Source organism: Mustela nigripes, chromosome 10 (genome assembly GCF_022355385.1).
Source record: "Mustela nigripes isolate SB6536 chromosome 10, MUSNIG.SB6536, whole genome shotgun sequence".
Classification (NCBI taxonomy): Eukaryota; Metazoa; Chordata; class Mammalia; order Carnivora; family Mustelidae; genus Mustela; species Mustela nigripes.
In genome coordinates, this window is record NC_081566.1 from 64,773,188 (window position 1) to 64,783,950 (window position 10,763).

Here is a 10,763-nt window from a genome sequence, read left to right on the forward strand (position 1 = left end):
CTAAATGTCAGTGAGGTCGCGTGGGCTCAGGGTCGTGTTTGCTGGCTGTCTTCTTGCTGACTGTCCATGCGGAGAGCAGGTGCTCGGCTCTCTGACTCTGACAGTGGACTCACGTGCTTCTCCTTTCAGTTCTGTTAGCTCCTGCGTTGTGGGTCCAGTGCTCTGCTGTTAGGAGTTCATGCACCTGGGGTTCTCCTCACTTCCTGCGGAGTTGGCCTTCCGTCATTCTGCACCACTCTTCACCCTGGAAACAATCCTTGCTCTGACGTCTACTCTTTCTGACGTTTACCTGCCCATGGAGGTGCCTTTGGATTCGTGTTCGTGTATTGTCATCATTCATCTCATGTGTCAAAGTGGTTGGTCCCCAGTGCCAAGACTTGTGGTCAAGTATGATTCTGGACTTTTCTAGGAGGCGATTTGGGATGAGGTACACTTAAATGGATGAACTTTGAGTAGAGCAGACTGCCCTCCACACTGTGGGTGGGCCTCACCCCATCAGTTGAAACCTGAGTGAGAGCAAAGACTGACCTCCCCTGAGCAAGGGAGAATTCGACAGCACACGGCCATCAGACTGGAACTGGGGTATTGTCTCGTCCTTGTGTCTCCTCCTGACGACCTTGGACTTGAACCCCAGCAACAGATCTTCCCTGCATCTCAGCCTGGCTCACCCTCCCCGCAGACCTGACTCACCAGCCTCTATAATAGTGTGAGCCTTTCCTTACAGCGCATCTCTCTGGATCTATAAGCGTCCTTACTGCTGGTTCCTGCAGAATCCTGACTACTACCCACAGCACGTCTCTTCCTATCTCCTTCCTGCTAACCCAGCTCCCTCAGCACAGACTGGGATAGAGTTCCAGAGTGACCTGAGCCCTTAGGTCCTGCGTCCAGTCTCCTGTCTGAGCAGCACCCATCTGAGTGCTCCTTGACCTTCCTCTGCCTGCTCCTGTTCCTACCCCATCCCAGCACCCACACTGAATGGCCCCACAGAAACTGCATTATCCTGCTCTCCGCACCAGGCTCTGGTTTTCCCATTGGCTGATTTTCCTGAGATCCTTGCTCTCACCCTCACTTCTTCTAACTTTTTTCCACACTCTCAGTGACTGTCCCAGTGAGTGTCACTTTTCCCTTCTCATCAGAGGGACACACCCAGCCTGAGGGGACCCCCAAGGAGCCTTCTGTCCCTAGAGGACCTCAGCAGGTGCATGAACACCACACCCAGACCTGGATGCAGAGAGAGGACAGGTGTGGGGAGGAGCCAAGCAGTGATGCCTGGACAGGCCTGTCCTTCCAGCTCCTCTGAGCTTCTCGTGACAGAAGAAGGTAATGCAGGATATCAGCGCTGCTCATCAGAACAGATTTTCCTTGTAGAAGTTTTTTTTAGTAAAATGCTGTTTATAACAATAAAGGGCCAGCCAGGAAGGAGAGAAATGTTGACAGACACTGAAACGCATGTACTCAGTGGCCGTGGTCCAGCTACTACATGACTCTTCATTGGCCGCACAGCCAGAGGCAGGGGAGAAAGGCTTGAGGACACTGGAGGTGACAAGTCCCAGAGAAGGCACTGGACACAAGTGAGTGGTTCAAGTCCTGACCGTCCATGTTAGAGGGTTGCAGGAAGGGAAACTGAATGGCTCCATGATGCAAAAGACAAAATCCGGTGGATGGGACCTGAGATGTCCATAAATCTCTCAGTGGATCTCATTCCTTCTACTGCGTCCCCATCCAGGTGGAGCAGAGAGGGACCCAGGTGTCTCTGGCTCCTCTACTCCCTGTCATCTCACCCCCTTCCAAACCTCCACAATCATGGGCATTAGTGGGATAGACCAGATCCTGGGTCCTGGTCGACTCTCCTCCAGGGGAGACTCTCCAAGACTGTAGTGTTTCTGCTTTCCTGATTTCTTTTGCCAAAGAGAGCAGATAGAATCTATGTGAGGAACGGTCTCTCCTCTCCCTCTTCCCTTTCTCAGCTGCTCCCTGTGCAGCTCACAAATGCTGCTCAAGCTCATGGGGGTCCTTTGTTTCTGTATAATTTCTCCCTCACGAGCCTGCAGGCAGTTTGAGGGCAGAATCGTCCCCTTGTTCTCTGTCTCATCACCTGTGACGTGGACAGAGCTGCTTCCTGGTACCTGTTCAATACTTGTTGGTGGGAGATGAGAAACATTTGCTCAGAAATCATTGTCCCTCATCCAGATTGCTAGGGGAGCCCACCTAAGCCTCCACATCAGATCTCGTAAAGTTGAATGTCATTGTCCCTAAAAAAGACCTATTCAGAGCTGCCCACATGGTTCTGCCAAGACAAGCTCCAGGGTCTCCTATGTTTGGAACCTCTCAGTGTGCATCCAGCACTGGGACTTCAGTTGTTCTGGGATCATAGCTTCTAGGACCACATCTTACTCCATCTGCCCTCATGCTGACCTCCATGGGGATTCTGTCATCTTGATGTGACCAGTGAGAAGGAAGTGGCAGATACACTCAATGTCCCCACACACAGAGAAACACCAGAAATGGACTATACATCCCAAGAAAAGCAAGGGTCTTGACATCATAGTATAGTTTCTAGGGGTCCAATCACTTGGGGAAACACCACATACCTTTTTAAATTTAAAAACAAATTTGTCTCCCCCGTATGCCCTGTCATGAGTAAAGAGACACCATACTTCATAAGCATGTTTGTGTATCTGGAGCCAAACCTACCACAACTGGGTGTGCTCTATCACCATATTTACCAGTAAACCACTCAACAAAGGGTTGGAAGAACAGAAGATTCCTAGCTGGTGCCAGCTACAACGTAAGTAGCTCTGCTCTTGATTCTCATGGTCCTGGAGCCCCACAGGTGTTTGAAGGGGTAACTGAGCTATTTAACTGCTCACTGGGGCCTGATAGAGCCTCTGACATTGAGCAGAACCCCATCTTCTTTGGAAAGTTACTGTTATTTCATAAGGTTTTAGACTTGACATTGGGCTCTAGAGGGCACTTAGTAACTGAGCAAGGGACACACCAAATGACCATATTCCCCTGCCGACTGTCCTCAGCCATGCTTTTTCTGACCCATGAAACCACACTATTAGTCATGTCTACTTCCCTTCCATTATCACATGGAAGTTATATACAAGCATAGGTTCCAGCAGGACCTGGGGACACACTTACCATCCCGGTGCACCTGCTCCTGCTACCAAGACCACTTCTAACACTGGTGGGGACAGGCTGAGTGGACAAATGGAGATCCACACCGCATATGTCTACGCATGGTTATATGCTAAATAAAACATGTCCAACTCTCCTACCCTGAAATCTCCTGTAGCATACAGGAATGAACGCGTACATTCCAAAAAGTCACTCATGAAGAGGTAAGCTGGACATTGGTGTTAATCCGATGGAGCCACAAGTCGTTACAAAATCAGAAACTTTCCTGGGGGGGCAAGGAGGCCTGTATCCAACCTAGGCTGAGGGGGACTTCCCCCCTGCCCCACCCGAAGCACAGAGTCTCCTGAAGCCTGTGTGCTGCTGCTGGGGGACCCCCCCGCAACCAGGCTGGCTCTGGCACCTCTGCTGGAGGACACCAGATCCTGGGAGCAGCAGGCATTTGCAGAAGCACAGGGCCAACACCCGAAGGCAGGCCACAGTGTGGTTTGGAGGCAGACAAGGGACAGGAAGAGAAGGTCTGCAAGGTCCACTGTCAGAGACCATGTCTGGGTTTAAAGCTGCCGATGCTTCTTTCTCCATGAAGTCAATGCTTGGCGGGATTCCCACGGCTGTTTGGTACGGCGAGACCTGCATGTGAGGCTTCTGAGCACACATCAGCCACCAGGAGGGAGGGGCCTCCGCAGTGGTGCTGGGATTGGAGAGATGTATTTACAAGAGCGTGACAGAAAGTTGCAGACCATTGTGGGAGTCTTCAAGGAATTCTTACAGGGAGGCCGAGACGTCACCAGATGGGCCTCCAAAGTACTGTTCTTGGTGCAGCAGGAGGAGGAAGCAGAGCTGGTGGCAAGTCACCAGCAACTGGGGTGGGTAAGGGACATCCGTCAGGCTCAAGGATCGGGCGGAACGCAGGGACGCTGAGCCTCTTGGGCTAGAATTGTGCAAAGCAGCCTTCCAGGTGGGGGACAAAGAATATCCCAGCCACGGGAGGGGCTCAGCCCAGCTGTGTAGGGAACACTGTCAGATGCAAGGGCCACTAGTTAACCCTCGTGCACATGGGATGGGCCAAGGAGCGTCACCGTTACCAGCACCTGGCAGTCCTGGAATTTGTGGTGCAGATTCAGGCATATTAAAGGGCTGCCCGGATCCTGGCAGGCAGGAAATCCTACTGGTTTGTTTCAAGTTCAGGCAAGAAAGGAGGTTATCAGCACCAGCACCAGAAGCAAAACCCATCCTGGGAGTCCAGGAATTAAAGGCAGGTCATGAGGGGCTGTCAGAGTGATGGCTAGATTTAGACGGAGAGGTAAAAAACCCAGTAGATGAACTTTTCTGCTCCCCTGGAAAGAGGGAGGAGACCTAGGACAGGGTGCTCTCTTCCAGTGGGTAGGGAGTGAGAACAGGGCTGTCCCTGCCCCGCAGCAGGCAGACCACGTGAGCAGACCAGCTCTAATGCCCTAATGCGGCCAGATTTGATCCAAGAACAGCAGCACACAACCCCTCTCGTACCCCCAGTACATCTGGCTGGGACAAGGGGACCCTGCCTAGCTCGGCGGGACAGGTAAAGCTGTGTTTGGTGAACTGGTACCCCTGAGAAGAGGGCTAGAGCCACAAGGGACCACAAAGTTACAGGGACAGAATTGTTGCAAGTGTCCCAGAGAAGAGTTCCACCCCCATATTAGAAAAAGGACAGAGCATGAGATCCCACAGTACAGGGCAGCCCTGAATCCCAGCAGTTATGGCTTGTCTTCTCCTTTCCCACCTTGGGAGACAGAATGTGCAGGGAGCTACAAGGACTCCTCCAAGAAGATGTGATGAGACACAGAAAATTTTGTTCCCAAGATTCCAAGGTTGAGGATCAGACCAGTCCGAAGAGGATGTGGGACAAGCATTTGGAGTGGAGAGGCTGGACTGCCCTTAGAGGGAGGTCACTTGTAAGACAGGCTGTCTTGTAGAAAGTGCACAGTGAGGGGTGCCGACCAGGTGGTCAGGCCTCACGGACAGCCCCCTTAGGGAAGCCTCTAGATGCTGGAGAGAGTAACCAGCTGGCCAGGCAATTCACTCAAGGAGAGCATTTCAGCAGGATGCCAACAGGCCAGATCTGAAACCGTTGGGGTTCCTAACGGATAAGGCAGGGAGGGAACCAGGAGGAGGAAGACTTCAAACGTTATTGAAGCCTGAGGTCAGCTTGAACTGATGGTGCTCCTCCCCTGAGCCGCTCCTCCCCCAAGGACACGAACCCAGACAGAGCCCCTCACTGTGAACCCTACATGGGAATTGAGCCAGCAGATTCCCAGAACATTCTGAACAACCACTTCTCTGTCTCTCCCCTCACGCAGCCCTCGGGACTGACAAGCATCCTCCTTGGGCTTCTCTTCTTAGTTTGGATTGTACTCTGTTTGCAAGAAACTCATTTTCTCCCATGTCACTGGAGCCATCTGCATCGGGTCGCTCAATGTTTCACACGTCTCTGGCTCAGGATACTCTCCACAAGCCCAGTCTCATGCGGACAGTTGGGATGGGAGAGAAGGGAAGTCTTTCCCCTGGACAAATACCTTTTCCTCAAAGACCACAAGTTGTAAGGAGATGCTCGAGTTCATGATCTGCTCTCTATTCTTTCCATCTCTAACCATATATTTGGTGTAATAAAGTCAGTTACGAAACTGACATTTCCCAGACCTTTGTAAGAAAAGGAGCGCTATTGAAATACAGGTAAGAATTCGCCAGGTGGAATTTGAGTAAAGCCCTCTCACCCTTCCCCTCTTTTCTTCCTTGTGGTATCAGGACCTGGTACATGATGGCTAGAGTCACAGCAGCCATTTTGTGACCTTGAGGATGGAAACCACACAGTAACCCACAGAAATACAGAGGAAGCCTAGAACCTCAATGCTTCGTACAGTTACCATCTCTGCCCCGAACTGCCTGCCTTCAGGTTTTTTTCTGAACACAAGAGAAAAACAAGTCCATAGTTTGTTTAGGTCACCATGATTAGCTCTCTGTCACACACAGCCAGTGCACAGGAGCCTCCGTTATTCGTGATTTCATGTTCTGCGGTCAACCGCAGTCAGGAAGTAGATGAGCCTCCTTCTGATGCATGCTCAGAAGGCCAGCAGTAGCCTAACACGCTGTCACAGAGTGTCACAGAGCCGGCAGCACTCCCCTCTTCCTCTCATCACATGGGCATTCTATCATCTCACGTCCGCATGTGACGGAGGAGGGTGGGTGCAGGACAGGAAGAGATTTTGAGAAAGAGACCACATTCACATAGCTTTTACACAGCACCTTGTTATGATTGTTCCATTTTTATTAGTTACTGTTGTTAATCTCTGACTGTGCCTAATTTGTAAATTAATCATTATCACAGTCTATGTATATAGGAAAACACATAGTATATATAGGGTTCTCTCTGTGTTTCTGACATCACTGAGGGTCTAGGAACAGGTCTCCTGGGGAAACATTGGCTGTAACACAGCTTTAAAATAGAGGAATAATATAAGCATTCTAAACATCCCTCACTTCCCCTTCCCTGAGGTTTTCCAGATCCGACCCCAGTCTCAGTAGGCGAGACCCTGATACTCAACCTCTTTCTCAAAGCGAAACTTGAGCAGGGCTCTGCTTGAACACATCCTCCCACGCTGCCAGAGAACCAGCATGTAATTCAAATATTCTAAATTCCTATAAAAGAAGACATGGAGTCAACCAGAGTCAAGAACTACAAGCTGTGTATAAACCCCCAGATTATGTAAACAGAAAGAGCTAATGTGCTCCATTCTCACCGAACTAGGAACGGAAACTGCCATCTGCTCCCGGCGCTGACTGGAGACAAGGTCAGTTTCAACTCCTCCTTGTCATTTACAGGAAAGTGCTAATAAAATTGAAAACAGGATGTTTACCTTCAGAATGACTGGGAGGTAGAGAAGCAAAGAAAGTCTATGCGAGTAGTGGTCCATCAATTATAGGGCCGGGTGCAAAAAAATAAGTTAAAAGATTTTAAGCAGGCAATCTCACAACAAAGTATTTATTAATTTGTGAATGACACATTTTAAAGCAGATGCCAAAAATTAAATCCTATCAAAATACAAGCTATCCATGTCTTTGAAACAAACCATATGTTAATATCTTGCCACGGATGGTGACTTTATACATCAGCTCGTCCCTCGAGGCTCCAAACGCATTTAGAGTGAGAGCGCTCACAGCCGCAGAGGCCAAGCCAGAGTTCCTACGGTCTTCTTGACTCTTTTGCAAGTCTGAACGTCTGAATTTAAAAATTCAGGGTAGGGACCTCCAGAAGCTAGGGAAATTTCGACGGTTTACATTACTCCTCTGTTTCAAAGCCACATTACAGCAAACATCCGTGTCTGTTAGAAACACATTCAGAAGCTAGTCCGAGAGATCTCATCCTAGTGACCTAAACATGCAAGAATCTGTGGCCAGCTTCTGGTCTGATTTAATCGAGTGATCTGGGCAGCCTCATAGCATGCAGACAAGTCTGCCAGGCCTGGGACAAGAGCCATCTCCCTTATTTTGTTGTGCTTCTGTGACCATATATGGGTTCAGGGAAAGGAGCCTGTGGCCGAGGAGCTGCCCTGTGGGGAGCGAGAGGACAGATGCTGAGGACTGTCCAGCCCAGACCTCCCAGGGAGACCAGGGATAAAGGAAGCCCAGCAGGAGGGACAGACTGGTCAGTTGGGTGGAGGTCCCCAGGAAGCTGGGCTGGCCGGAGCCCTGCAGGGGTGCTGGGCTCAGACGGTGCAGGAGCCTTCTCTGCACCCATGGGCCTCCCCAGGTTCTGAGGAGATGGTGTTGGAATGACTAATGGGGGGGGCAGGGGGGGTTAAGAGCAAGGGGAGGTCTCCAGGAAGCCAGACCCCCAGACCCCAGGAGGACAACATTCATGACCCAGCAAGGAGGGTGGTTTTCACCAGCCTCTCCAGGCTCACAGTCTCTGAGGGTCCTGATCCCTCCTGGGAGACCAGCCTGGGCTTCTCAGGTCAGCAGCCTTGTGGGTCTGAGTCGCACGGGTGGTGCTGGCCCCGGAGTGACTCAGCCAGTGCAGGGGGCGGCTGTGGTTGGCAAAAGGCCGCTGTGGACCTCAGAGGCTGCAGAGATGCCACCACAGGCTTATGTCCTCTGCCTGCGGGTGTGAGACAGGAGAGAAGCTGCCCTGGGTCAGGCCTGGCCTCCCTCCCCCTCCGTGTGGCTTCTCAAGGTCTGCCACGAACTTGATTCTGGACACACCAGTGGCCAAGAAGGTCTGAGACCTGGGCCTGGCTCCGACCCCTCCCGGCGTCCAGACCAGGGGCTCATCAGATCACCTGCGGGTCCTGACTTGGCTCATCTGTGACATGGACGGTAACCGTGCGCCCCGCTGCCCCTCACAGGGAACGAGCCTGTGAACTGGAGAATACTGGATCAGGGGTGGGGGCTGGTGACGACTGAGCCCCCGGTCGCCCTGGCAGCCCGGACGCCCCGGCAGGCATCTGTGATGGGACAGCGGCAGGGACCGATGGAGCCATGGCGCGTTTGTCCCTAGGTCAGACTTCTCCCGTCCTTCACTGCTCGGAACTCAGCCCGGGCGAGTGTGCGTGTCTTTGCCTCGTCAGGGCCCTCAGCCTGCCGGAGTGGAGGCAGTTCTCGATTGTGTCACACAGAGATGTGCAGCTGTTTTCCCTGGAAACCCACGTCAAAGTACGTTACGGATTTTTTCCAAAGTTCCCTGTAAGGAGGAGACGTGAGGAGCTGCGCAGAAGTGCCACGTAGAGGCCGCCCTGCCCGTCCCGGGACCGGGCACGAGCTCAGCACTCTCCGCAAGCCCGGTGGCCGCCCGCGGAGGGCGAGGACGGCAGCCGCCTGGCTCCGTGCCTGGCTCCGTGCCTGGCCTCCCGCCCGGCTGCCTCCCGAGCCCCGGGCCCACGGCAAGGCCGCCCCGAGCCTGGGCCCCAGGAGACCACGACTCCGGAGAAGGGGTGTCCCAGGGTCCCCGGGCCTTTCTGCTCAGCCTCGGGCCCTGAGCTCCCAGGGGCGCTGCTGGGCCCCCCGAGCGGACGCGGAGCACGCGCGGGCTGCAGGCCAGAGGCCCCCGGAGCGGCTGCACCGTGAGTCCAGCCGCCGAAGGCCAGTCGCAGGCAGGCCCGGGCGCGCCCCGACACAGGACGTCGCGGGGTCCCCGGGAGCGATGCCAGGCTCGGGCCTCTGTGCCGCGCCGCCCGCTCCTGCTGCTCGGAGCCCTGCCCCGCGCGACGGTGGAGCCGCGTCCGTCGGTCCCCTCGTGTCCCACCCGCCGCGCGTCCCTGCCGCCCCGCTCGGCTCTGGCCCGGGTGTGGGGCGCTCTCGCCGGCCCCAGCACTCCCGCAACTGCTCGCATCCGTGCTGCCCGGCGGCCTGGAGAGCCCGTCAGATCCCGCAGGCAGGGGCGCGGCCGCCAGGCCGCCCCGCGTCCCCGCCTCGGGCCGCGAAGTCTCGAGACCCAGGACGCATGCCTCGTCAGAGCGCAGGCGCACGCGCACAACCCAGGACGCGTGCCTCGTCAGAGCGCAGGCGCACGCGCACAACCCAGGACGCGTGCCTCGTCAGAGCGCAGGCGCACGCACGCGCACAACCCAGAACACGTATTGCATCAGAGCAGACACAGGCGCAGGCGCACAACGCAGGACGCGTACGGTGTCAGAGCAGATGCACGCGCGCAACCCAATATGTGAGCTTAGAGCACAAGCGCATGCATATAATCAAATACACGTGCTACTGGGCGCCTGGGTGGCTCCATTGGTTAAGCCTCTGCCTTCGGCTCAGGTCATGATCTCAGGGTCCTGGGATGGAGCCCCGCATCGGGCTCTCTGCTCAGCGGGATCCTGTCCCTGCCCCCCCCCTTGTGATCTCTGTCTGTCAAATAAATAAAATCTTGAAAGCAACAACACGTGCTGAGTCCAGCGCTAATGCCCAGTGCATCGAGTGCATCGAGTCCTACACATGACACGGTGCACGTGGTCGCCCTCCGTCTCCTGCCCGCCCGGCAACAGGCCCCGGTTGGCAGTCGCTGGAGTCTGGGGTTACTCCTGTGCCTCCAGGTCATGCTTCTGGGGTTACTCATGGCGCTTTCCAGCGGACACAGCTGGCCATGACTCCCTTGAACACGCCTCGGCCGCTGCCAGTGGTTGCAGCGGTCCCTGCGCTGCTGGCGTTCCCGCCTGTGTGGGGATCCTTGGTTTTCCTCTTAGATTTCAACAAGAGCTCAGCAGCCCTGTGGGCCCTCAGGCTCCACCTTGGGGTGGGGGCAGGGAGCGGGCCATTATCCGGGAACCCCCCCCCCCCCGTCAGAAAGAGGACGCTTGCCCAAGGCTCCAGCCAGCGCACCAGCGGCCCCGAGCTCTCTGTAGGGTATTTTCGGGTGTTTGTGATCACGCCTTTGTTGATGGCGCAGAAGGTAAGGCCTGGCTCTGGGACGCTCCATTCCTGGAGCTGGGCGGTGGGCTGGGAGTTATTTCATGCTCAGACCCCCCAGCATTGCCCTTGTGTCAACCCCAAGAACCCCTCCCCGTCGTCTGTAGCTTCTCTCAGATCCGAGTCCCCCCAGTCCTGAAGGCGGCTTCAGCCTCTGCTGGGCCCCAGGTGTGTGTTCCGGGTTGGTG